General features: G+C 35.9%; 2 long non-coding RNA genes across 2 annotated transcripts in view; one reads left to right on the top strand and one right to left on the bottom strand.

Annotated features, from left to right (window-relative positions):
* LOC128928459 (uncharacterized) overlaps nt 1-24,861 on the top strand; it is a 178,979-nt gene that overhangs the window by 123,697 nt on the left and 30,421 nt on the right. The window lies entirely within an intron of this gene.
* LOC144578290 (uncharacterized) lies at nt 1,506-23,963 on the bottom strand. The gene is made up of 4 exons (XR_013523775.1): nt 23,696-23,963; nt 13,780-13,897; nt 9,546-9,640; nt 1,506-1,600 (listed from the first exon to the last, which is right to left on the bottom strand). It is a non-coding gene; the product is annotated as an uncharacterized LOC144578290 (long non-coding RNA).

Genomic DNA, 24,861 nt, shown 5'->3' with positions numbered 1-24,861 from the left:
AGGCAGGAGAATTGCCTGAACCCAGGAGGCGGAGGTTGCGGTGAGCCGAGATTGCGCCATTGCACTCCAGCCTGGGTAACAAGCGTGAAACTCCGTCTCAAAAAAAAAAAAATGTCAGAAATGTAAGAGTGTTTAAAGCAGTTTAAGAACTACAGTCTTAAACAAAAAATCTGTACAACAAACCCCCATGACACAAGTTTACCTGTGTAACAAACCTGCACCTGTACCACTGAACTCAAAAGTCAATAATAATAATACAAAAGTAAATAAAATGAAAAAGTTACCAAAAAGGCAGTAGAAGAAATAAAGATAATTATGTAAACAATAAAGTTTGGAGGGTATTGTAAAATAACCTGGAAAGGTATAAAGGTGACTAATTGAAACTTTAAATGTCTCTAAATTCCCTTTTTATTATTTTATTATTTGTACCCTCATAATCTTTTGCAGATTTGACAATCTTTTAGTAACAAACTATAAAGTGTGTGTTTGACATTTGAAGAATCAACATTTAAGTAATGAAGGTAATAGAATGCATAAAGTAGACTTAATCATTATAAATGTTGATATTTGATAGTTCTTGTTTTGCTTTTTGTTGGGAGCCAACAATTGGTCATTGCCCCATAGGTAGTCATGATGACACACATTCTTCAGGGCGGAAACCTGGGGGAGGGAAGACTGCAGGTTGCAACTTGCCAATTCGTTCATTTATTGAACGGATATCCTATTGCCTTTGACTGCTGCTATCCTAGTCACACTGCACAAAATGCCAGATAGAGCTAAAGTGCATTGCAAAAATAGTTTAAAACAATTAAATGTCTGGGTGCTTCTCAATACTTTCTACAAAAAACAGTATAATGCACACTTCATGTTTTTAAATGGGCCTTGCTAAATGAAACATTTCTTTCTTTGTACGCATGTGAGGCATCACTACTTGGGTAAAATCTCTGTTTCTGTCTGTCTCTGTCTCCTCCTGTATCTCTCATGGTAAATGGTTGGTAAGCTGGTGAAATTGTAGGTCTGTAGAGACGTTTGCCAGTTAATTGATTGATGATTTATAAAAACTGAAAAAAATACACATGTCTGTAGCAGATACATTCAGGCTTTGTCTATGTGCACACCTAAACAACTTTCCTATTATTACATTTTAATTTAGATATAAGAGGAGACAATGGCCAAATAAGCAAGCAGATCACTGCTCAGTTTATTGGAATCTATTTTTACACTGACAGAAATAATTCTCTCAGAGAGGTCATGACTTGGCTATTTCAATAACCCCCAGGAACAAGTTAAATCCTCCCATATTTCAACCAAATTGATGTTGTAGGAGTCAGTGACTGTTTCAGTTAAACAATGAATTGACTATGATTCAGGATTGTCACTCTCTACTCATTATTCTATCATAACTGTATTTCTACAGATTATTACAAAATCAAAGAGTAGACAAATGTAAGATTAAGATTAAACGCAGAAGATTTGCAAAAAGAGTTCACTGCTGGTTCAATTACCTTGGATCATATTGATGCTACTTGGATCCCTGATCGACACAAGGGGTAGAGAGTTTGACTTGCTTCTCTGAGGATTCTGGGAATGTTAGGGGCATCTGTCCAAATTAAGAGACAGAATCCAAGTGAATGCCAAGGAGGAGCACAGTGAGAATTCTCTGCAAGATTGTCTCATTCATGTCCCTGACTCAGGATTTCAAGCAGTTCAGTGCTCTGCAGCCAAGCTTATCCTTGTGAGCAATTTGGTTATACAGGCAACTGATCTAAAATTATTGTGTTGCCTTTGCCCTTTTGAATATGTAATGAGAAACTGAAATCTAAGTATGTTTTTTTCTATCTTTTTAATTTCTAATTGTGCTGACCTGAGATAGATACTGATTGAAGAATGACAAGTGCTATCTTCAATAGACTAATTTAAAGTAATAAGTCCACATATATAAGCTGTGTCTCTCTGGAATAGGGTTCACAAAAAAGAGGTAAATACTATAAAAAAAACCAGTACCTCTAATTGGGGTGGTACTCCTACCTGACTCCCTAGGCTAAGTTCTTTTTCACAACTACCACCCTAGGCTAAGTTCTTTTTCACAACTATCTCCAAGGAAGGAATCCTCATGTGAATTTTATGTCTAAACTAGCTGGAAGTAAGGACTGGAAGGGGGAGGTATAGTGAAAGAGAAGGTGTTGGGCAAGTTCACTGATGACAGTCTACACGGTGTCTTCAAGGGGTTATATAAAAGGGGATAAAGGTGTTATGTGTTTTCTCCCAGTTCAACATGACTACTGTCCCCAGAAGTTAGTTTCTCTGGCACATTTCTATGTGGGGCATGCTTAGTAGGAGGTGAGAAGAAGGAGAGTTTGCTTTCAAGTGGTTGTGGCCCCATTTCTCCCCTACAGGCTTATCAGCCACTCCTCCCAACACATGGCGGTGTGGCTTAGTCATATGCTGGCTCCTCCTAGGGCAGGCTTCTCTGTTTCCACCTGCCCGCACTGAATTTGGCGTGGTTTCTTGTGGGCTAAGGTTGAATCTCTTTCGACTTACATGGGTCTCCTGGAAACTGAGGTGGGTTGGAGCCCCACATGTCCCTGTTGACCACCAATCTCACTGCCCTCATTGCCAAGCCTGATAGCCTACTTAGTACTACACTTAGAAACTGTGTGTTGTAAGTCCACCTAGGGAGTCTCGAGCGAACTGATTGCTAGAGCCATAATGCCCATCACAGGGCCCGCAGTCCTTCTTTCCTAGTGCTTTCTCAGGAATGGCATGCCCCCTGCTTCCATGGCTTCAGGTCTCCTGTTTTCTAAAAGTTCTGGCTGTGGAAGATCCTGCCCAATTAAACTCATGCACATAGTCTAAGTATCCATTAACGGTTCTCTATGAATTAAAATTCTCTCTTAAATGGAATATAAGTTCTCAGGGTTGTCTCAAGAACCTCTCACCACTCCTAGGCACAAATATTCCCTGTGGCAGGTACATAGTCATAGTTTTGCAGATCAGTTTTTCTACAAATCTATTTTCAAACACTTTTTTCACCCCTAAAGATAGAGGAAATTAGTATCCCCAGCCTTATACACTCCTACAAGTGTGTATTTTCCCCAGTAACAAGGCTGGGGAAACAGAAATTATATATAAACAGGAATTATGAAGCAATAGACTGCTTCGTAGATACAATAGGATACAGGTTCATGCATAATTCCTGGCAGGATCCTGGTTGTAACTCAACCTCTAATTCAGTTGAATGTGGTTTAGTAGTTAGAAATATGTTTTAGAGAAATATTTCTTAAACTTTAACAGGATTATGAGTCAGCTGGACTCGTTAAGATGCAGATCATGATTCAGTAGGTCAGAGATGGGGTTTAAAATATTTTGCACTTTCTGCAAGCTCAGGTAATGCCAATGCTGATGGTCCATGAACCACACTCTGAGTGCAAGGCTCTCAATGGTGATGCGTCTAACCAGACTCACGACCTGGCCTCTCTAGCTCTTAAGATATATTTACACCTAGACCTTTCCATCTCTCTATATTTAATATTGTGTGTTTTCAAAACTGTCATTTATTATTGCACTTGTCCCTGTATCCTGCTGGACTGCACTTCTGACAGAAACCTTGTTATCATCACCATCCTTAGTCACTATCCAGAGGAAAGGATGAACAAGCTGTCTTGTCATGAAATTTTACCTTCATTTTACTCTCTTCTTCTCTCCTTATTTTTTCATCTAGTCCATACCTTTTCTCTTGTGATCTCCGTAAGCATTATATTGTTATTCAAGAGTTGGTGCAGCAACTGGCATGTGGTGGATTCACAATAAATAAAATTTATATAAATTGAAGCATTTTCCGTGCATGACCCTTCCACCAGCTTTTGCTGAACACTGGGTCTCCTCTGAGAGTAAGACCTCTCTAATAACCCTAATTTTGGAGGCTACTGGTTCCCTGAACCGCAGGGTCTAGAGTGTTGTGGATATTCTCCCAGCTCCCTATTTTTCCTTCCTGACTATCACTTTTCCAAAGTCATGCCAAAGTCTTTGTCATTTGAGATCTGTGCCACTCAGTACTACTTATGTCTTTTCTTGTTGTCTATCACTTTATAGATTGTTAAAGTTATAATAGGATGTGAACTTTTTTTTCTATTCAGTCTCTTGTCATCATTATGTATGAGGATGACACATCCAATTATCCAGCCTCAAAGATAATTAAACTCTTCAACTCCAACAACTGCTCCTACGTTCTCATTCAGCCACCTGTGTGAACAGCCACAGCTTCACTTAGGGAATATTGAAGTCTATTAGATCAAATCATTCAACTGATTCTGCTGATCACAAAATAATACAAGTGTATAATTCCAAACTTAAAGCCTACCTTTATGGAATAGAAAGTAAAAACATCCACATAATCCTAGCCAGATATAACAATGAGAAACAAAGCATTCCAGAGCTTTTCATAAAGAGATTATCTACCAAAATGGAAACATACTAAATATATAATATAACATAGCATTTTGTATATATATGTCAATCTCATTTTTATCTAACATATAGTGACATGATTATATATATGATGAATTCTTCCTTTTAAGCATCTCTCTAGTATTTTACTTTATTAATACATTATAATTTATTCAGTCCAATTCCCTCTTAGTAGGCATTTAAATTGTCTGCAGTATTGTAATAGACAATGCTTCCTTTGATAATTTGTGTATTCTTCTTTATAGTCATTCCTCCTTTAGCTTAGAATATTTTCCTAGAAGTAAAATTACTGGATCAAAAAATATGCACAGTATATTAGATTGTACTTTGGCAAGTTGAGAACTTTATTCTCCTACAATATGTTCAATTTGTCACTCCCTATTACCAATAAATATTATTCATCTTTTTAATTTCTACCAATTCATTAGATAGACAATATGTCTTTGCTTTAGATTTATTTGACTAGTACTGAAATTTTATGTATTTTCAAACATGCATTGGCCATATAAATATACAGATGTTTAACTAAAACCCTTATGTTTTTCTTTACGTAAAAGACAAAAGAAAGAGCCTGGATTTTTTGGCCTCTTGTGTTAGACGTTCAGGTTTTAATTTCCTTTGATAAGTAATTTCAACTTCTAGAGCTTTAAATGCGTAGAATGTAATCTTCAGGTTAAGGTAAAACAGTCATATCTATTGTCTTTATGACTTCCAACCCATTATAAGGATATTTAGAAGCTAAATTTCTCTCTCTATATAAATGTGTAATGAATCTCTCTTCTCACTTTATGATTCTGTCTCTCAAAGTGCATTTAGATTTATACTTTAATCAGGCCAAGTCAACATTTAATTTTCACTTGCTATGAGTACTGTGTTCAACGGAGCAGAGAATCCATCCATCTTAACGAATATAGAGAAACACAAATACAGTAAATAAAAGAACCTCAGACACGTTTGTGTACTGACTTTCTCAGAACAAATACCAGCTTGGAGTTTCTCATGTGCAGAGGTCATTTTATGAGCCAGTTGGGTACATAGGATCAAAAGATCAGCCTTTACTGAGATCATTTCCCTTTGTTATTCCCCTCCAGTTATTGCTGTGTTCTTTTTCTTAGTAGGCTGTCACTGACCCCCACCTCTTAGTTTTCTCTGACACATACAAAACCAGTTAGGATTCTTTTCTTTCTCCCACAACGCTCTCACCACTTTACCTTTCTTTCTTCTTCAGAGAAGTGTCTCATTCTCTTTCTTTTTTTTTTTTTTGAGACGGAGTTTCGCTCTTGTTACCCAGGCTGGATTGCAATGGCGTGATCTCGGCTCACCGCAACCTCCACCTCCTGGGTTCAAGCAATTCTCCTGCCTCAGCCTCCTGAGTAGCTGGGATTACAGGCACGCACCACCATGCCCAGCTAATTTTTTTGTATTTTTAGTAGAGACCGGGTTTCACCATGTTGACCAGGATGGTCTTGTTCTCTTGACCTCGTGATCCACCCGCCTCGGCCTCCCAAAGTGCTGGGATTACAGGCTTGAGCCACCGCGCCTGGCCCTGTCTCATTCTCTTAATCTCATGGACAAACTCTGAGAATATCTTCCCTTAATTGCCTCCCTTTATTAATGGTGTGAACAAGGGAGCAAGGCATTCTACTCTAAAACGAATTTGGAAGTATCAGCAACTAGCTTTTGGCTCAGTATAGTCAGGCACTACATTTTCTGTCCTAATATCAAGACTTTTTCCCTCCTTTTTTTTCTGAGACAGAGTCCTGCTCTGTCTCCTAGGCTGGAGTGCAGTGGCACAATTTCAGCTCACTTCAACCTCTGCCTCTCAGGTTCAAGCGATAATCCCACCTCAACCTCCTGAGTAGCTGAAATTACAGGTGTATGCCACCATACCTGGCTAATTTTTGTAGTTTTTAGGAGAGATGGGGTTTTGTTATGTTGGCCAGGCTGGTCTTGAACTCCTCACCTCAAAGTGTTGGGATTATAGACATAAGCCACTGTGCCCAGCCACAAGGCTTTTCTGATGTTCCCAGGCTAATTTGGGTGCTCTTCCTTAACAACAGCATTGCATTTTAGGCAGATTGGTTTCCTATGTGCTAGGCACACTTGACTGTTTTCCCCTAATTTTCACGTCATTACATTATTATGTAGGTTGTTTCTTTTCTTAACCTATCAACTTCATCCCTGTTCTGTTTCTTTGCCATTCCAAATATTTTCCACTATGAAGTCTGGGTCAAATTCAACCTTTACAATTCTCTAATTAGGGACATCTATTCCCACTTCTCATCTAATGGTAGGATTCCCATATGACATCTCCTTAATCAGATCATGCATTCTTTGCTCAGTTATTTTCAGAGAAAGGCTACCTTGTACATCAAGAGATAGTTCATACCATTATGAACTAATTGATGTATTCATTTTTCATTTCTAACTTTTTAATTTATGTACATTAATCTCAAACTTTAACACAGTGCACTCTCTGTTACTCTTCTATGTTGCAGTGCTTTCAAAATTTGGAAACTACTATGACTTTCTTCACTTTGGTATTCTAATCTCTGACGTGCTTTCGAAAATCTTCCAATAGATCTGTCTCCTTTTTAAGTATTCTCCTTATAATCTGCCATTCATAATTGAACAAAATATTTCACATGTGGTCTGACTAGTACAGAACAAAGCGAGGCTATCCTTTACAATGTTCTGGATGTCTGCTTCTCTTCATGTAGTCTAATGTTGCATGGGATTTTTAGTAATCATTTGACTTTGCAATAAATTGTCTGTGTGTGTGGATACATGTATATGTCACTGCAAAAGTTCTCTAATACCCCGTTTCAGTCAATAGTTCTTCTACCCCTGACCCCAGGAAACCACTGATCTTTATGTCATTGTAGATTGGTTTGCATCTTCTAGAATTTTATATAAATGTAATTATATAGACATATAGAGTCCATTTCACAGAACTTTTCTCCTTCTGAAAATATTGTTTTTTGAAAAGAAAACCAGATTATTCCACCACAATATCTGCCCAGCTGAATTTTTAAGCCAAAATTCAAGAGATTTGTCCTTTATAATTTTATCTGGTTGGCTTCAGCTCACTGTTCATGTATGTCAAAATAATTTTGAATCCTGAACCTGTCATTGAAAGTATTAGCTAGCTATCATTTTTAGCTATACGCTTTCTGTAGGTTTGATAAACACATTTTAAAACATTATCACTGAAAACAGAATTATAAAATATTTGACCAGAAAGAACCAAAGTCACGGATAAAATTGTTGCTCAGAATACCCATAGATAAAAATCTGCATGGTCAGTGACCTATCAGGTTGATTCACAGCTAAGGGCCTCGCTTCCTCCTTTCCTTCCCACCTTCCCTAAAATGCTATGGCAATTTTTAAAAATATTTTGTAGGTTTTTAAAAATTTAGCTTATTTAAAAATTACTGTGATGCCATTTTCATACATTATAAGATTTAAACAAGTCCCAAAAGTGATTTGGTTAATATTTCTCTTAAATTTTTGAACTTGTAACAGTTTCCCTGATTTTGTTTTGTTTATTCTTTTTCAAGTTTTGCTTTAAAATTGGGGACTACACATGTAGGTCAGTTACAAAGGTATGTTGGGTGATGCTGAGGATCATGTAGTGAGCATAGGACCCAAGAGCAGGTATTTTTTCAGCATGACAATTTTCTTGTTTGTTTATTTTGAGACAGAGTCTTACTCTGTCATCCAGGCTGGAGTGAAATGGCATGATCTCACTGCAACCTCTGCCTCCTAGGCTCAAGCAATTCTCCTGCCTCAGCATCCCAAGAAGCTGGGATTATAGGTGTACACCACCATACCCAGCCAATTTTTTTTTGTATTTTTAGTAGAGATGGGGTTTCACCATGTCGGCCAGGATAGTTTTGAACTGCTGACCTCAAATGATGCACCTGTCTTGGCCTCCCAAAGTGCTGGGATTATAGGCATGAGCCATCACAACTGGCCCAGTATGACAATTTTTATATCTAGTACTAATTCTGACATATTTTCTAAGACTAGAAAAGCTTGCTGTCTTCTAATTCCTTCACCATGTTTTTCATTCTTCTCAGGCACCCTGTCTGTGTGTGTGTTTAAATTGTTTTTTTTTTCCCTGAGGTAAAATTAACATTCACAATAATTCACTCATTTTAAATATAACATTGGATGATTTTGAACAAATGAAACATTTATGTAACGGCAGCTACAATCAAGATTCATAGTATTTTCATCACCCTAAAAATTTCCTAATACCCTTTTCATCAACACCACTTTCCCCAACCCTAGGCAATCACTGTTCTACTTTATGCCTCTATAGAGTAGTTTGCATTTTCTAGAGTTTTATATAAATGGACTCATGCAGTATCTACTCTTTTGTACCTGGCTTCCAGAATGTTTTGAGATATAGCCATGATTTTGCATGTATCAGTAGTTCATTTCTTTTCATTAATTAGTCGTGTTCATTGTCTGAATCTGTTTTTTCATTCACTTTCTCATGGCCATTTGGGTTGTTTCCCATTCTAAGCTATGATAAATAAAGTTGCTATGAACATTTCTGAAACTGTACAATTCTAAGTGTACGATTCCTTCTATGGATGTCTGTTTTCATTTCCCTTAAGTGAATACCTATGAGTGGAATTACTGAGTCTATGTGTCTAATTCCATAATAAACTTGAGAGTATTTTTCCAAGTGACTGCATCATTTTATATTCCTACCAGAAGTATATAAAAAATCTAGTTCCTCCACGTCCTTACCAACATTTAGTTTTTTTTTTTTTTTTTTTTTTTTTAGCCATTCTGTGGATACATTGTAGTAACTCATTGTGGTTTATATTTGTATTTCCCTGACTAATAATGGTGAGCATCTTTCATTTTTTTTCCATCTATGTATCTTCTTTGGTAAAGTGTCTTTTTTCAGGCATTCATTCACTCTCTCCTTTTCTCTCTTTCACCAAATTTATGTTCTCCTCATTCTTCTCTCAAGTCCTATTTTATTTGATTAGAATGATTTCTCCTTGTAGTTCATCCAAGGTGTTCCCCTTCTAATTTGCAAGCATCTCAGCACATACCTGCTCCAAAACATCTTCTCAGAGTATGAAAACAGTCCCAGTTGTTTTCCCAAACAACAATTCCATGCCCGGATGCTACTGGGTGAATATATTAGCTATTGAGAAAAAAGAAATGCTGCATGAAAATGTGTGAAAAATGGTTCTTCACTAAACTATCTTCATGGCATAATTTCTCTTATATAACAAAAATGAATTTTAAGACACAATTGGAAAATTCTGCCCCATAAATATTGATGCTTTGAATCAAAGGAAGTTAATAAAGTTGAATTAAGAAAAACAATTTCTCCTGTGGTTTGCTAGGCTTATGTTTTGAACGTGTTAATAAAATGCAATGTTCTGTGTAGAAATTTTTCAGCATTTCTTTGTGAATTCTTTTAGTTTCTAAAGACTGTAACTCATCTTGACAGTAAGCCATATTCAACATTTTATTTGATCATATTAGAAAGTTTTGATTTCTTAGAGATTTGTTTTACTACTTGGAACAACTTGCCAAATATTTTTATTGGGATTTGCAATATCAGAGCATAGATGAAAGAGAAGGAGAATGAGGAGTAAGGAACATGGTTAACCAGATAAAAGTTACAGCATTACACCCTACATCTAAAAGCATTAAATGACAGCATAGAAATCTGCCCACTGCGTGCAACATGGCCATGACTGCACAATGTGGGGGTTTGTGGAAGGTCTGCCTTTCACGTGTTGCCTTCTATGGCTTTTATCCCTTCAGCTGGAGCCCAACTACTTGTCTGGGAATATTTTGTCTTAATATTTCCCCTTGGATATCTAGGGTTCCTACAAAAAATGGGATTTATATCCAGAGGTATCTTATCCACGATTCTGTCCTAAATGACCACATTTTCAGATTTAAGAGTAAGGAGATAAATACCAGGCCCTCTTTCAGTAGGCTTCAAATTCATTAAAATATATAATAAGCTCAGCTTCTCAGGGAATATATTTCCACTGATATTTTAAATATGAGCCAATTATTCTCTTTTTGATTCTTTTCATCATGTCCCATATGTAAAACCCTAAGTTGTCTCCATGTGTATACTAGTTTGACACTTTTGGTATAGATATACAATATTAAAATAGTCTAAAGCTAATATTATTAGAAAATATATTCTCATACTTAGGGTATGAGAAAGTGAAGGTCAGTATTCAAATAGCCAATCTGAGCCTACTAATACAATTTCATATCTTTAGATCTTTCATACTTTAATCTTAATGATAACTCAGAGACCTTATCTCTGACTACCCTGGCTTCATCTTTAAATATGTCAAAGTACCTAGTGCCAAAAGGAACTGTGAGTTCCAGCAAACTGTAATGCTGGTAACAACTCTTTAATCCTAGGCAGATCACTGAGGCATCACTCCTGAATGTTCCTCTGTACCCGCAATGTGCATTTGCACTACCAGTGAGCTCAAGAATTCTAGAAAATGAAAACTGGTTTTATCATCACCAATGTCTGAGAACTCTGGTTTATACAGTGCTAAATAAATGAGCTAATTGCTTTTAGTTTTCATTTTCTTGAACTTGATTCAGTGATTGCATAAGTTGATTCCCTCTCTGGTATTGAGGCTGACCTAACTTTTGATTTATGAGGGCTTGGTTACATCTCTGGCCCTAAAAATGTGAGAGGTTAAACTTTTTCTAGCAGGGTCTCCTAACATACAATTCAAGAGGATTTGGTGGCTGGGTGCAGTGGCTCATGCCTGTAATCCCAGCACTTTGGGAGGCCAAGGTGGGAGGATCACCTGAGGTCAGGAGTTTGAGGCTAGCCTGGCCAACATGGCGAAACCCCATCTCTGCTAAAAATACAAAAATTAGCCAGGAGTGGTGGTGGGTGCCTGTAATCCCAGCTCTCAGGAGGCTGCAGTAGGGTGAATTGCTTGAACCTGGGAGGCAGAGGTTGCAGTGAGCTGACATTGCACCACTGTACTCCAGTCTGGGTGTCAGAGTGAGACTCTGTCTCAAACAAAACAAAACAAAACAAACAAACAAGCCAGAGGGTTTGGTAAACCACTTCCAATTATATACAAAATATAATTATATACAAACAATTATATACAAACCAATTTGTATACAATTGGAATTATATACAATTCCAATTATATACAAACAAACCAGAGGGTTTGGTAAACCACTTCCAATTATATACAAAAATATATACAAAATATAATGTAAATATTCTTTTCTTTTTAAAAATTATTATAATTTTAGACTTATAAACTATCTCATACATAAAAGTGAATATATTACATGTACAGAAGGTACACAATTACTTTTCAAACTCCTGTTTGTGTACTAAACATGAGAAATAGAGCATCACAACTAGCCTTCAAAGCTCCATGCATCATCTATCTGACTGAGTTCTTCTCACACAGGTCACCACTATCCTGAGTTTGTGGAGTTCTTTTATGTTGATGCACAAAGAAATATTGTATATTCCTTTTAATTTTTCAGGCTATATTGCAACATATATTAATGTATTATTTATTCATGCTCCTGGTAAAGAACATTTAGGATTTTTTTTTTGTAATTATAGACAATACTGGTATAAACATTATCTTATGTATTTCCTGGTACACCCATGCAACAATTACCGTAGAGCATAACATCAGAAGTATAATTGTTAAATTTACACATTTTCAAATTTCCAGATAATTATTTTTAATCAACCATATGAAACATGTAAAATGCCATCTTCTATTTAAATTTTTATTCCACCTGGAATTGACTTTTGTGTCACAGAAGTTTTGATCCGATTTGTTTTTCTGTGAGGATAACCAATTGCATCAGTATCATTTGTTGAATTATCTCTAAGTTCTCTTACAATGTCACCTCTGTTATATGTCACCTCTGTTTTATGTCAGGTTTCCCAACATATTTTTAGGTTCTCTGGAACTCTGGTTTATACAGTGCTAAATAAATGAGCTAATTGCTTTTATATATTTTTGCATACTTTCAATATTGTTTTTGTCAATGTCATACTCTTGTGTAATTTAAACTAGCAGGGTCTAGCAGGGTCTCCTAACATAGAATTTAAGAGGATTTGGTGGCTGGGTGCAGTGGCTTATGCCTGTAATCCCAGCACTTTGGGAGGCCAAGGTGGGAGGATCACCTGGATCCTAGAATTACACTGATTTTTAAACTAGAATTACACTGATTTTTAGAATTTATTAAAAAAATTTAAGATTACAATACTAATCTTCCTATCTATGAACATAGTATCTCCTTTTCTTATTTGACATTTTAAAAAAATTTATAATTTTCTCCAGAAAGGTTATTTTTTGTTTGCTACATTCTACAAATGTCATATTTTGTTACTAGTTTGAATATTTTCTAACTCTGTATTTCTATTCCTGTGGTTTGAATGCATGCATCCCTTCAAAATTCATATGTTGAAACCTAATCATCAAAGTGATGGTATTACAAAGTGGGACTTCTGGGAGGTGATGAGGCCATGAGGACACCATTCTTATGAATCAGATTTATGCCTTATAAAAGGCTTCAGAAAGCTAGCTGCCTCATTCCTCCGTTCTTCCATGTGAGCACTCATCAAGAAGGCACCAGAGAGAAAGCCCTTACCAGACACAAAGTCTGCCGAAAACTTAGACTTCTCAGCCTCCAGAACTGTGAGCAATAAAGTTCTGTTATTTGTAAATTACCCAGTCTAAGGTATTCTATTATAGCAGCACTAATGGATTAGGATAACTATGACAAATGCAATCAGTATCTGTATATTGATTTTTTAATCTTATAACTCTGGTAAACTCTACTACTAATTCCAATAACTTGGGTACAGATTCTATTTGCTTTCTAAGTGGACTTCTGGGACCATTAGTTGCTTTTGTTCCTCTCTTTTTTTAGTTCTGACCTTTCTGGCTGTGACCTCAGGTACAGTGTTGAAAAGTGGCCCCAGTGTTGTAACAGCTGGAGTCTGTACTTCTTCCTGATTTAGAGAAAATTTGATGATTGCTGTAAAGCTGTGGTAGATTACCTGCAAAAGTGAAATAAATTTCTTCTTCTTTTTTTTTATTGCATTTTAGGTTTTGGGGTACATGTGCAGAACATGCAAGATAGTTGCATAGGTACACACATGGCAGTGTGTTTTGCTGCCTTCCTCCCCTTCACCCACATTTGGCATTTCTCCCCAGGCTATCCCTCCCCAGCTCCTCCCTGCTGGCCCTCCCCTATTACCCCCAATAGACCCCAGTGTGTAGTACTCCCTACCTGTGTCCATGTGTTCTCATTTTTCATCACCCGCCTATGAGTGAGAATATGCAGGATTTCATTTTCTGTTCTTGTGTCAGTTTGCTGAGAATGATGTTCTCCAGATTCATCCATGTTCCTACAAAGGACACGAACTCATCATTTTTGATTGCTGCATAATATTCCATGGTGTATATGTGCCACATTTTCTCAGTCCAAGAGGTTTGTTTTTTTTTAAGTATAAATAGGTGTGAAATTATATTTAATTATCTGAACCCTCTTTCTGCATCTTTGTTTTTAAACAGAGTCTGATTCTTTTGCCTAGGCTGGAGTGCAGTGGCATTATCTTGGCTCACTGCAACCTCCCTCTCCCAGGTTCAAGTGATTTACCTGCCTCAGCCTTGTTAGTAGCTGAGATTACAGGTAACTTCCATCATGCTCAGCCATTTTTTTTGTATTTGTAGTAGAGATGGGGTTTTATTATGTCGACCAGGCTGGTCTCGAACTCTGAACCTCAAGTGATCTGCCCACCTTGGCCTCCCAAAGTGCTGGAATTATAGGCAAGAGCCACTACACCTGGCCACTTTCTGCATCTTTTCAATGAATCATCTTGTCATCTTTATTTTATGTATGTTTATTATGTATATGTAGGTTATACAACATGATGTTTTGATATACATATATATGGTGAAATTATTATAGTACAGTCAAGCAAAATTAACTTATTCATCACCTTGCACAGTTACTTTTCATGTGTGTGTGTGGTAAGAGCACCTAAAGTCTAGTCTTTTAGCAAACTTTCAGTATACAATGTTATTAACTATACTGTTTATGCTGTACAACTTTGTCATCTTTAACTTGCTAAAGTGGTAATTTAAATTAATCTGTTTTTCTCACATTAACATTTCATTCCTGAAATAGACAGTTGGTCACACACACACACACACACACACACACACACACACACACACAATACTATATCTACATTCATAAGTAAATATTCTATTTTCCTTATTTAACTTTTGGATCAATTTTACATTTGCTTCCTAAAATTCCTTTGAGTACATCTTCTCCAATTCTGTTTTCTGAAAATATTTATATACAATTAGAATTCTTTATTGGTAATTCTATAAAATTCTCTGGATCTGATCTTTTATTTGTGAAAACATTAATTCCTGATTCATATCTTTGATGTTTATGGACCATTTTGATTTGCACTTTCTCTTCAGTTTTGGTTAAGTCATTTTTTTTCTAGGAATTTTCCCATTTAATCTAACATTTACACATTTTTGGCAAAAGTACTTATTTCACACACACACATGCACACACGCACACACATACTCAAACACACACACATCTATAATCACTGATGTGTGTATCTCTAGGTAATTTGTTGTTCATTTCTAGTATTATTTGTGCTTTTTAATTTTTTTTCACCCAGTTTATCTTGCCAGAGATAATTTGTTTCAAAGAACAAACTTTTCACTTTATGGAGCCTTTCTGTTATACCTTTGTATTTTTTATCTATTTCATTAGCTAATTATTTTTCAGTTTTTAAATTTTTCAAATGTAAGCTTGAAGACTAAATGACTAAATTTTTATTTACACTTGATCTTAGCCAAAAGGCTGAGAAGCCAACCTTAACTGTGTTAATGAATTTTTAGTATATAGTATTTTTATTGTAATTAGCTTTTAAGTACTATCTAGTTTTTATTTTAATTTCTTCCTCAAAGTGTTTTTTTTAAAAGTGTGATTTAGGAAACCTAGGGTTTTTTTTTTTTTTGGTTATATTTTAAATTGGTTGCATCATGCTTAGAAAACATGTCCTATTTTTTCTTTCAGTTCTGTTGCTGTGGGTATGTGTATGATTTGTTTTATGGCTTAGTATATGGGCAATTTCCATAAATTTCCCTTTATGCAGAAGCAAGCCAGACTGCTTCTCCAGATTCCTTCTCTCTGGGAGGGCATCTCTGAAAGAAACACAGCAGCTCCAGTCAGGGGCTTATAGATAAAACTCCCATCTCCCTAGGACAGAGCACCTGGGGGAAGGGGTGGCTGTGGGTGCAGCTTCAGCAGACTTAAATGTTCCTGCCTGCCAGCCCTGAAGAGAGTATCAGATCTCGCAGCACAGCACTCGAGATCTTCTAAGGGACAGACTGCCTCCTCAATTAGGTCCCTGACCCACATGCCTACTGATAGGAAAGCACCTCCCAGCAGAGATTAACAGACATCTCATACAGAAGAGCTCTGGTTGGCATCTGGCGGATGCCCCTCTTGGATGAAGCTTCCAGAGGAAGGGGCAGGCAGGAATCTTTGCTGTACTGTAGCCTCTGCTGGTGATACGTGGGCAAAATGGGGTCTGGAGTGGAACCTCAGCAAAGTCCAGCAGACCTGCAGAAGAGGGCCTGACTGTTAGAAGGAAAACTAACAAACAGACAGGAATAACATCAACAAAAAAGATGTCCATGTAAAGACCCTATTCTTCATTGATAAATCCATGAAAATGAGGAAAAAACCAGCAAAAAAGACTGAGAATTCAAAAAATCAGAATGCTTCTCTTCCAAAGGATCACAACTCCTTGCCAGAAAGGGAACAAAACTGGATGGAGAATGAATTTGACAAACTGACAGAAGTAGGCTTCAGAAGATCGGTAATAACAAACTTTTCAGAGCTAAAGGAGCATGTTCTAACCCAATGCAAGGATGGTAAGAACCTTGATAAAGGGTTAAAGGAACTGACAAATAGAATAACCAGTTAGAGAAGAACATAGATGACCTTATGGAGCTGAAAAACACAGCATGAGAACTTTGTGAAGCATACACAATTATCAATAGCCGCATCCATCAAGTGGAAGAAAAGATATCAGAGATTGAAGATCAACTTAATAAAATAAAGTAAAGCCTCCAAGAAATATGGAACTAGTGAAAAGACCAAACCTATGTTTGATGCTATACTTGAAAGTGATGGGGAGATTGGAGCCAAGTTGGAAAACACACTTCAGAATATTATCCAGGAAAACTTCCCCAACCTAGCAAGATGGGCCAACATTCAAATTCAAGAAATACAGAGAACACCACAAAATACTCCCTGAGAAAAGCAACCCCAAGACACATAATTGTTAGATTCACCAAGGTTTAAATAAAGGAAAAAATGTTAAAGGCAGCCAGAAAGAAAGGTTGTGTTACCCACAAATGGAACCCATCAGACTAACAGCAGATTTTGCTCCAGAAAACCTACAAGCCAGAAGAGAATAGGGGCCAATATTGAACATTCTTAAAGAAAAGAATTTTCAACCCAGAATTTCATATTCATCCAAACTAAGCTTCATAAGTGAAAGAGAAATAAAATCCTTTACAGACAAGCAAATGCTGAGAGATTTTTGTCACCATCAGGCCTGCCTTGCAAAAGCTCTTAAAGGAAGCACTAAATATGTAAATAAAAAACCATTACCAGCTACTGCAAAAGCATCCCATAATGCAAAGATCACTGACACTATGAAGAAACTGCATCAACTAAGGGGCAAAATAACCAGGTAGCATCATAATGACAGGATCAAATTCACATATAACAATATTAACCTTAAACGTAAATGGGCTAAAAACCCAATTAAAAGACACAGTTTGGCAAATTGGATACAGAGTCAACACCCGTCAGTGTGCTGTATTCAGGAGACCCATCTCATGTGCAAGGACACACATAGGCTCAAAATAAGAGGATGGAGGAACATTTACCAAGCAAATGGAAAGCAAAAGCAAAAAAAAAAAAAAAAAAAAAAAAAAAAAAAAAAAAAAAAAAAAAGCAGGGGTTATAATTCTAGTATCTGATGAAGCAGACTTTAAATCAAAAAAGACAAAGAAGGGTATTACATAATGGTAAAGAGATCAATGCAACAAGAAGAGCTAACTATCCTAAATATATATGCAGCCAATACAGCAGCACCCAGATTCATAAAGTAAGTTCTTAAAGACTTACAAAGAGACTTAGACTCCCACACGATAAGAGTGGGAGATTTAACACCCCATTGTCAAGTTTAGACAGATCAACAAGACAGAAAATTTATGAAGGTATTCAGGACTCGAACTCAGCTCTGGACCAAACAGACATAATAGACATCTGCAGAACTCTCCACCCCAAATCCACAGAATAATCGTTTTTCTCGGCACCACATCACACTTATTCTAAAACTGACCATGTAATTGGAAGTAAAAAAACTTCTCAGCAAATGTAAAAGAATGGAAATTATAAAAGTCTCTCAGACCACACTGCAATAAAATTAGAACTCAGGATTAAGAAACTCACTCAAAACTGCCTAACTATGTGGAAACTGAACAACGTGCTCCTGAATGACTACTGAGTAAATAATGAAATTAAGGCAGAAATAAATAAGTTCTTTGAAACCAATTAGAACAAAGATACAAGTTACCAGAACTCTGGGACACAGCTAAAGCAGTGTTTACAGGAAAATGTATAAGACTAAATGCCCACATTAGAAAGCAGGAAAGATCTAAAATCAACACCCTAACATCACAATTAAAAGAACTAGAGAAGCCAGAGCAAATAAATTCAAAAGCTAGCATAAGACAAGAAATAACTAAGATCAGAGCAGAACTGAAGGAGATAGAGACACAAAAAACCCATTAAAAAATCAATGAATCCAGGAGCTACTTTTTTGGAAAAGATAAACAAAATAGATAGACCACTAGCCAGATTAGTAAAGAAGAAAAGAGAGAAGAATCAAATAGACACAATAAAAAATGATAAAGGGGATATCACCACTGAGCCCACAGAAATACAAGCTACCATCAGAGAATACTATAAACACCTCTATGTGAACAAACCAGAAAATCTAGAAGAAATGGATACATTCTTGGACACATACACCCTCCCAAGACTAAACCAGGGAGAAGTCAAAACCCTGAATAGACTAATAACAAGTTCTGAAATTGAGGCAGTAATTAATAGCCTACCAATTAAAAAAAGCCCAGGATCAGATGGATTCACAACTGTATTTTATCCGAGGTACACAGAGGAGCTGGTACCATTCCTTCTGAAACTATTCCAAATAATACAAAAAGAGGGACTCCTTCCTAACTCATTTCATGAGGCCAGCCTCATTCTGTTACCAAAACCTGACAGAGACACACAAAAAAAGAAAATTTCAGGCCAATATCCCTGAAGAACATAGATACAAAAATCCTGAATAAAATACTGGCATTCCAAATCCAGCAGCACATCAAAAAGCTTATCCACCACAATCAACTTGGCTTTATCCCTGGGTTGCAAGGCTTGTTCAACATACACAAATCAATAAACATAATCCATCATATAAACAGAACCAATGACAAAAAACACATGATTATCTCAATAGATGCAGAAAAGGCCTTTGATAAAATTAAACACCCCTTCATGCTAAAAACACTCAATAAACTAGGTACTGGTGGAACGTATCTCAAAATAATAAAAGCTATTTATGACAAACCCACAACCAATATCATCCTGAATGGACAAAAGCTGGAAACATTCCCTTTGAAAACTGGCACAAGACAAGGGTTTCCTCTCTCACCACTCCTATTCAATATAGTACTGGAAGTTCTGGCCAGGACAATCAGGCAAGAGAAATAAATAAAGCATATTCAAACAGAAAGAGAGGAGGTCAAATTGTCACTGTTTGCAGATGTCATGATTGTATATTTGGAAAATCTGATCATCTCAGCCCAAAATCTCCTTAAGCTGATAAGCAACTTCAGCAAAATCTCAGGATACAAAATCAATACATGAAAGTCACAAGCATTCCTATACACCAGAAAGAACAAACAGGGAACCAAATCATGGGTGAACTCCCATTCACAATTGCTGCAAAGAGAATAAAATACCTAGGAATACAGCTTACAAGGGATGTTATTCTCCTCATTAAGGAGAATTACAAACCACTGCTCAAGAAAATAAGAGAACACAAATGGAAAAATATTCCATGCTCATGGATGGGAAGAATCAATATCGTGAAAATGCCCATTCTGCCCAAAGTAATCTACAGATTCAATGCTATTCCCATCAAGCTACTATTGACTTTCTTCACAGAATTAGAAAAACTATGTTAAATTTTATATGAAAGCAAAAAAGAGCCTGTATAACCAAGACGATACTAAACCAAGGGAGCAAATCTGGAGGCATCATGCTACCTAACTTCAAACTATGCTGCAAGCCTATAATAATCAAAACAGCATGGTACTGATACCAAAACAGATATATAGACCAATGGAATAGAACAGAGGCCCCAGAAATAACACCACACATCTACCATCATCTGATCTTTAACAAACGTGACAAAACAAGCAAGGGGGAATGGATTCCCTATTTAATAAATGGTGCTGTGAGAACTGGCTAGCCATATGCAGAGAGCAGAAACTGGACCCCTTGCTTACACCTTACACAAAAATTAACTCAAGATGGATTAAAGACTTAAACATAAGACCTAAAACCATAAAAACCCTGGAAGAAAACCTTGGCGATACCATTCAGGGCATAGGCATGGGCAAAGAGTTCATACTAAAACAGCAAAAGCAATAGCAACAAAAGCCAAAATTGACAAATGGGATCTAATTAAACTGAAGAGCTTCTGAGCAGCAAAAGAAACTATCATCAGAGTAAACAGGCAACCTACAGAATGGCAGAAAATTTTTGCAATCTATTCATCTGACAAAGGGCTAATATCCACAATCTACAAGTAACTTAAACAAATTTACAAGAAAAAACCCATCAAATGTAGGTGAAGGATATGAAAAGACACTTCTCAAAAGAAGACCTTATGTGGCCAAGAAACATATGACAAAAAGCTTATCATTGGTTGTTAGATAAATGCAAATCAAAACCACAATGAGATATCAACTCACACCAGTTAGAATGGCAATCATTAAAAAGTCAGGAAACAACAGTTTCTGGAGAGGATGTGGAGAAATAGGAATGCTTTTACATTGTTGCTGACAGTATAAATTAGTTCCACCATAGTGGAGGACAGTGTGGTGATTCCTTAAAGATCTAGAACCAGAATACTATTTGACCCAGTAATCCCATTATTGGATATATACCCAAAGGATTATAAATCATTCTACTATAAAGATACATGTATGTTTTTTGCAACACTATTCACAGTAGCAAAAATTTGGAAGCCACCCAAATGCCCATTGATGACAGACTTGATAAAGAAAATGTGGCACATAGACACCATGGAATACAATGCAGCCATAAAAAAGGATGAGTTCATGTCTTTGTAGAGACATGGATGAATTTGGAAACCATCATTTTCAGCAAATGAACACAGGAACATAAAACCAAACACCACATGTTCTCACTCATAAGTGGAAGTTAAACAGTAAGAACACATGGACATAGGGAGGGCAACGTCACACACCAGGGCCTGTCATTGGGGAGGGAGCTAGGGGAGGGATAGCATTAGGAGAAATACCTCATGTAGATAATGGATTGATGGATGCAGCAAACCACCATGGCACATCCATTCCTATGTAGCAAACCTGCATATTCTGCGCATGTATACCAGAAATTAAAGTATATAAAAAATTTCCCTTTATGCAGAAGAAAATATTCTTTAATATTGTGTAATGATTCTATGTAAGTCCGTTGATTATGCTTGTTAATTTTGTGGTTCAAATCTTTTCTGTCTTAGCTGATCTCTTTTGATTGATTGATATACTAATTAGTGAGATTGATTCATTATGGTGGTGAATTTGTCAGTGTTGCTCCATATTTCCTTCAACTTTCACATTATAGATTTTGAAGCAAATATTATTTTGTGCCAAAAGATTTTAACATATCATTTCAGTAAATTACATTCTTCATTAATGCCTTTTTCCTTATTTTTCATTTATCTAGAAGCAACAATAGCTTCATTTTGTTTAGTATCTTCCTCTTATGTAATTTCTTAGGCTTTAGTTTTTAGCTTTTTCTGTTTTTAAATGTATATGTGTCTTTTTAAGCAGCATAGAGACAGAAATTTATTTTTTTGAAATATGTTTTTCTTTTAATTGGCAAGCTTAATTCATTTGAATTATTTAGTTTTCTTATTTATTTAGTTTTTTTTTTTGAGATGGAGTCTTGCTCTGTCACCAGGCTGGAGTGCAGTGGCGCAATTTTGGCTCACTATAACCTCTGCCTGCTGGGTTCAAGCGATTCTTCCACCTCAGCCTCCCGAGTAGCTACGACCACAGGCGTGTGCCACCAGGCCAGGCCAAAGTTTTTATATTTTTAGTAGAGACGGAGTTTCACAATGTTAACCAGGATGGTCTCAATCTCTTGACTTCATGATCCGCCCACCTCGGCCTCCCAAAGTGCTGGGATTACAGGCATGAGCTGCCGTGCCCGGCCATTTTCTTAATTTTATCTTGTTTTTAAGACTCTATTTGTACTACGTTTTCTGTTTCATTTTTCCTTTTTATTGTTTGAGATTAAATAACTGCCCTGATTCCTATTTTTCTAGCTATTTGAAAATTATGTATTCTATTTTCATGCTTTGCATTTTATTTTTTGCTTTTAGTTACTACTCTTCTTAATATGCACAGTTAATTCTATGAGTAATCAATGTCTTTACCCTTCTTTTTATCAAAACAAGTAACTTAGAGGCTTTAACTCAAATAAGCAATTTCATAAACATCATTGTATTTTTATCTGCTATTTTAGTATGATTTTATTTTGATAATCCTACAAATTTTGTTACTATTATTTTTACACACATTCATATTGACATTACTTACATGTTTACACTAATTTTTTGCTTGCCATTGCCCCTTTTATATTAGACCTTTTCTCAGGAGCATTTTCTCTTTTCTCAAAGTACATTTTTTAGACTTTATTCATGAGAGTCTGTTGGTGGTAAAATTTCTCAGGATTTCTTTTTTACTTGAAAATATTTTTATTTTGCCTTCTCTTTGGAAGGACAATTTTTTTCTGGGTATACAGTTTTAACTTGACAGTTATTTTTTTGTCATCTCTTTGAATATATTATTCATTTTGCTTCTCGTTTCCACTATTGCTCTTGCGAAAGCAGATGTCAGAATAAATTTGGTTCTTCTGTAGGTAATCTTTCTTTTCTTTCAGCCTTTTAAAAGATTTTCTTTGTTTTCAGCATCTACAATTTTATTATAACGTACCTAGCAAGGACTTCTTTTAATTTAACTAAATATTTGTGTACTAACTCCTATAATTCCTATCTTTCATCAGTTTTAAATACTTTTAAGCATATACTCTTCAAATATTGTTTTCCCCCAATTCTTATCTCCTTCTATAACTCCCATCACCAATGTCACTTTTTAATCTATTTTTTATGTTTTCTATACTTTCTTTTTTTTTTTTTGGCTGTTTGCTGCATTCTGAATAATTTTACAGATTTATATCTCAATTTACCAATCTGCCTTCAAAAATGTTTACTTGTTAAAGTTATATTGATTTTTAATTTTAACTGGTTTGTGTCTTATTTCTACACATTCTATTTTATTCTTTATCAAAGTGGCCATGTTAAAAAATGTAAAAAAGACATATGCACAAGTCTTTTCTGTGAAGCATTCCTATAATGGTGAAAGAATGGAAATAGACCAAGTGCCATCAGTAGAGGAATAGTTTCCTAGTGTGGGAAGCCCATGATGATGTATTGTGCAGCTTTATAAAAGAATGGTGCATATTTATATATATTGTTATGAAGTAATATTTGGACAATAGTGGAATTTTCAAAAAAATTATAAAGTTAAGAGAGTATAATATGTTGAGGATTATACATTGCTTCATAAAACATAAATGCTTCCAAATTGAGTGTCTTAAAGCAATTATTTATTAATTTAAGGTGATGTGGGTTGACTGCATTGTTTGTCTACTGTTCTTGCCTGTGCAGAGTCCTATGGCTATTGATAGCCAGCATCTTGGCTTCACTCACATGGATGAGCCCCAGCTGGAATGGCTAGAAGACGTGGGACAGCTGGATCTCTCTCTACATGGTTTTTCATTGTAGTCTCAGGTTCCAATAAAAGCAGAAGCTGTGAGGTCTTCTGAGGCAAAGACTTAGAAATATCATAATGTTACTTCTGCTGCATTCTGATGATCAAAAATCCCACAATGTCAACTTCATTTAAAGGGGTAAAGATACAAATGTATCGCCTTCAATGGGAGTTACTGCAAATAATATAATTTGTGATAATTTTTAATATACCACAATATATTGGCTTATCTTTTTTTTTTTTTTTTTTTTTTTTTTTTTTTTTAGAGACGGAGTTTCGCTCTTGTTACCCAGGCTGGAGCGCAATGGTGCGACCTCGGCTCACTGCAACCTCCGCCTCCTGGGTTCAGGCAATTCTCCTGCCTCAGCCTCCTGAGTAGCTGGGATTACAGGCACGCGCCACCGTGCCCAGCTAATTTTTTGTATTTTTAATAGAGACGGGGTTTCACCATGTTGACCAGCTTATCTTTAAAAAATGAAAAGAGAAACCAAAAACCAAAAGCAAAACAGAACTATAATAGAAAACAATTGCTTCTGGAGGAGGGATGGAATAGGGAAAATGTTATAGAAAGGGAAGCTATATTTTATTTGAATATACCTATTTTAAATTTAACCCTAATAACATTTAATATTTTACATAATTATATCAGAAAATTTAATTTTAAAATATCAATACCCATAATGGAAAAGTTTGATAAAATAGGTGAAATATAAATATAAATATATTAAGTTGGTATTATAATCACACAGAGATGAATTATATCAGTTATTCAAACACAGATATTTGACTATATAAGCCTTATGAGATATCCTAAGGACAAAAGGACTACCATGCAAAAACACAGGGTAAACTGCTTAAAATTATATTGTTAGCAATTGAATTGTTATTGTGAGACAGTTATGTACATGTTTTAAGATCAAGCAAGTTAGTAAGCTTGTTACATCATTGAAAATAGGATTTGTCCCATGGGGTAAAGAAGAGATAGTAGTATAGTAGAAGAAAATAAATGAAAACCCAATAACATGTATTTGAAGTGAAAGTATCAGTATGAAGTCATGAAGCATTTTCCAAACAAAAAGAAAAACATAGTTTCCTAATTCTAATC

The sequence above is a fragment of the Callithrix jacchus genome, chromosome 11 (genome assembly GCF_049354715.1).
Source record: "Callithrix jacchus isolate 240 chromosome 11, calJac240_pri, whole genome shotgun sequence".
Taxonomy (NCBI): Eukaryota; Metazoa; Chordata; class Mammalia; order Primates; family Cebidae; genus Callithrix; species Callithrix jacchus.
The sequence above is the reverse complement of the archived record's forward strand: the minus strand, read 5'-3'. Positions and strand labels throughout refer to the sequence as shown.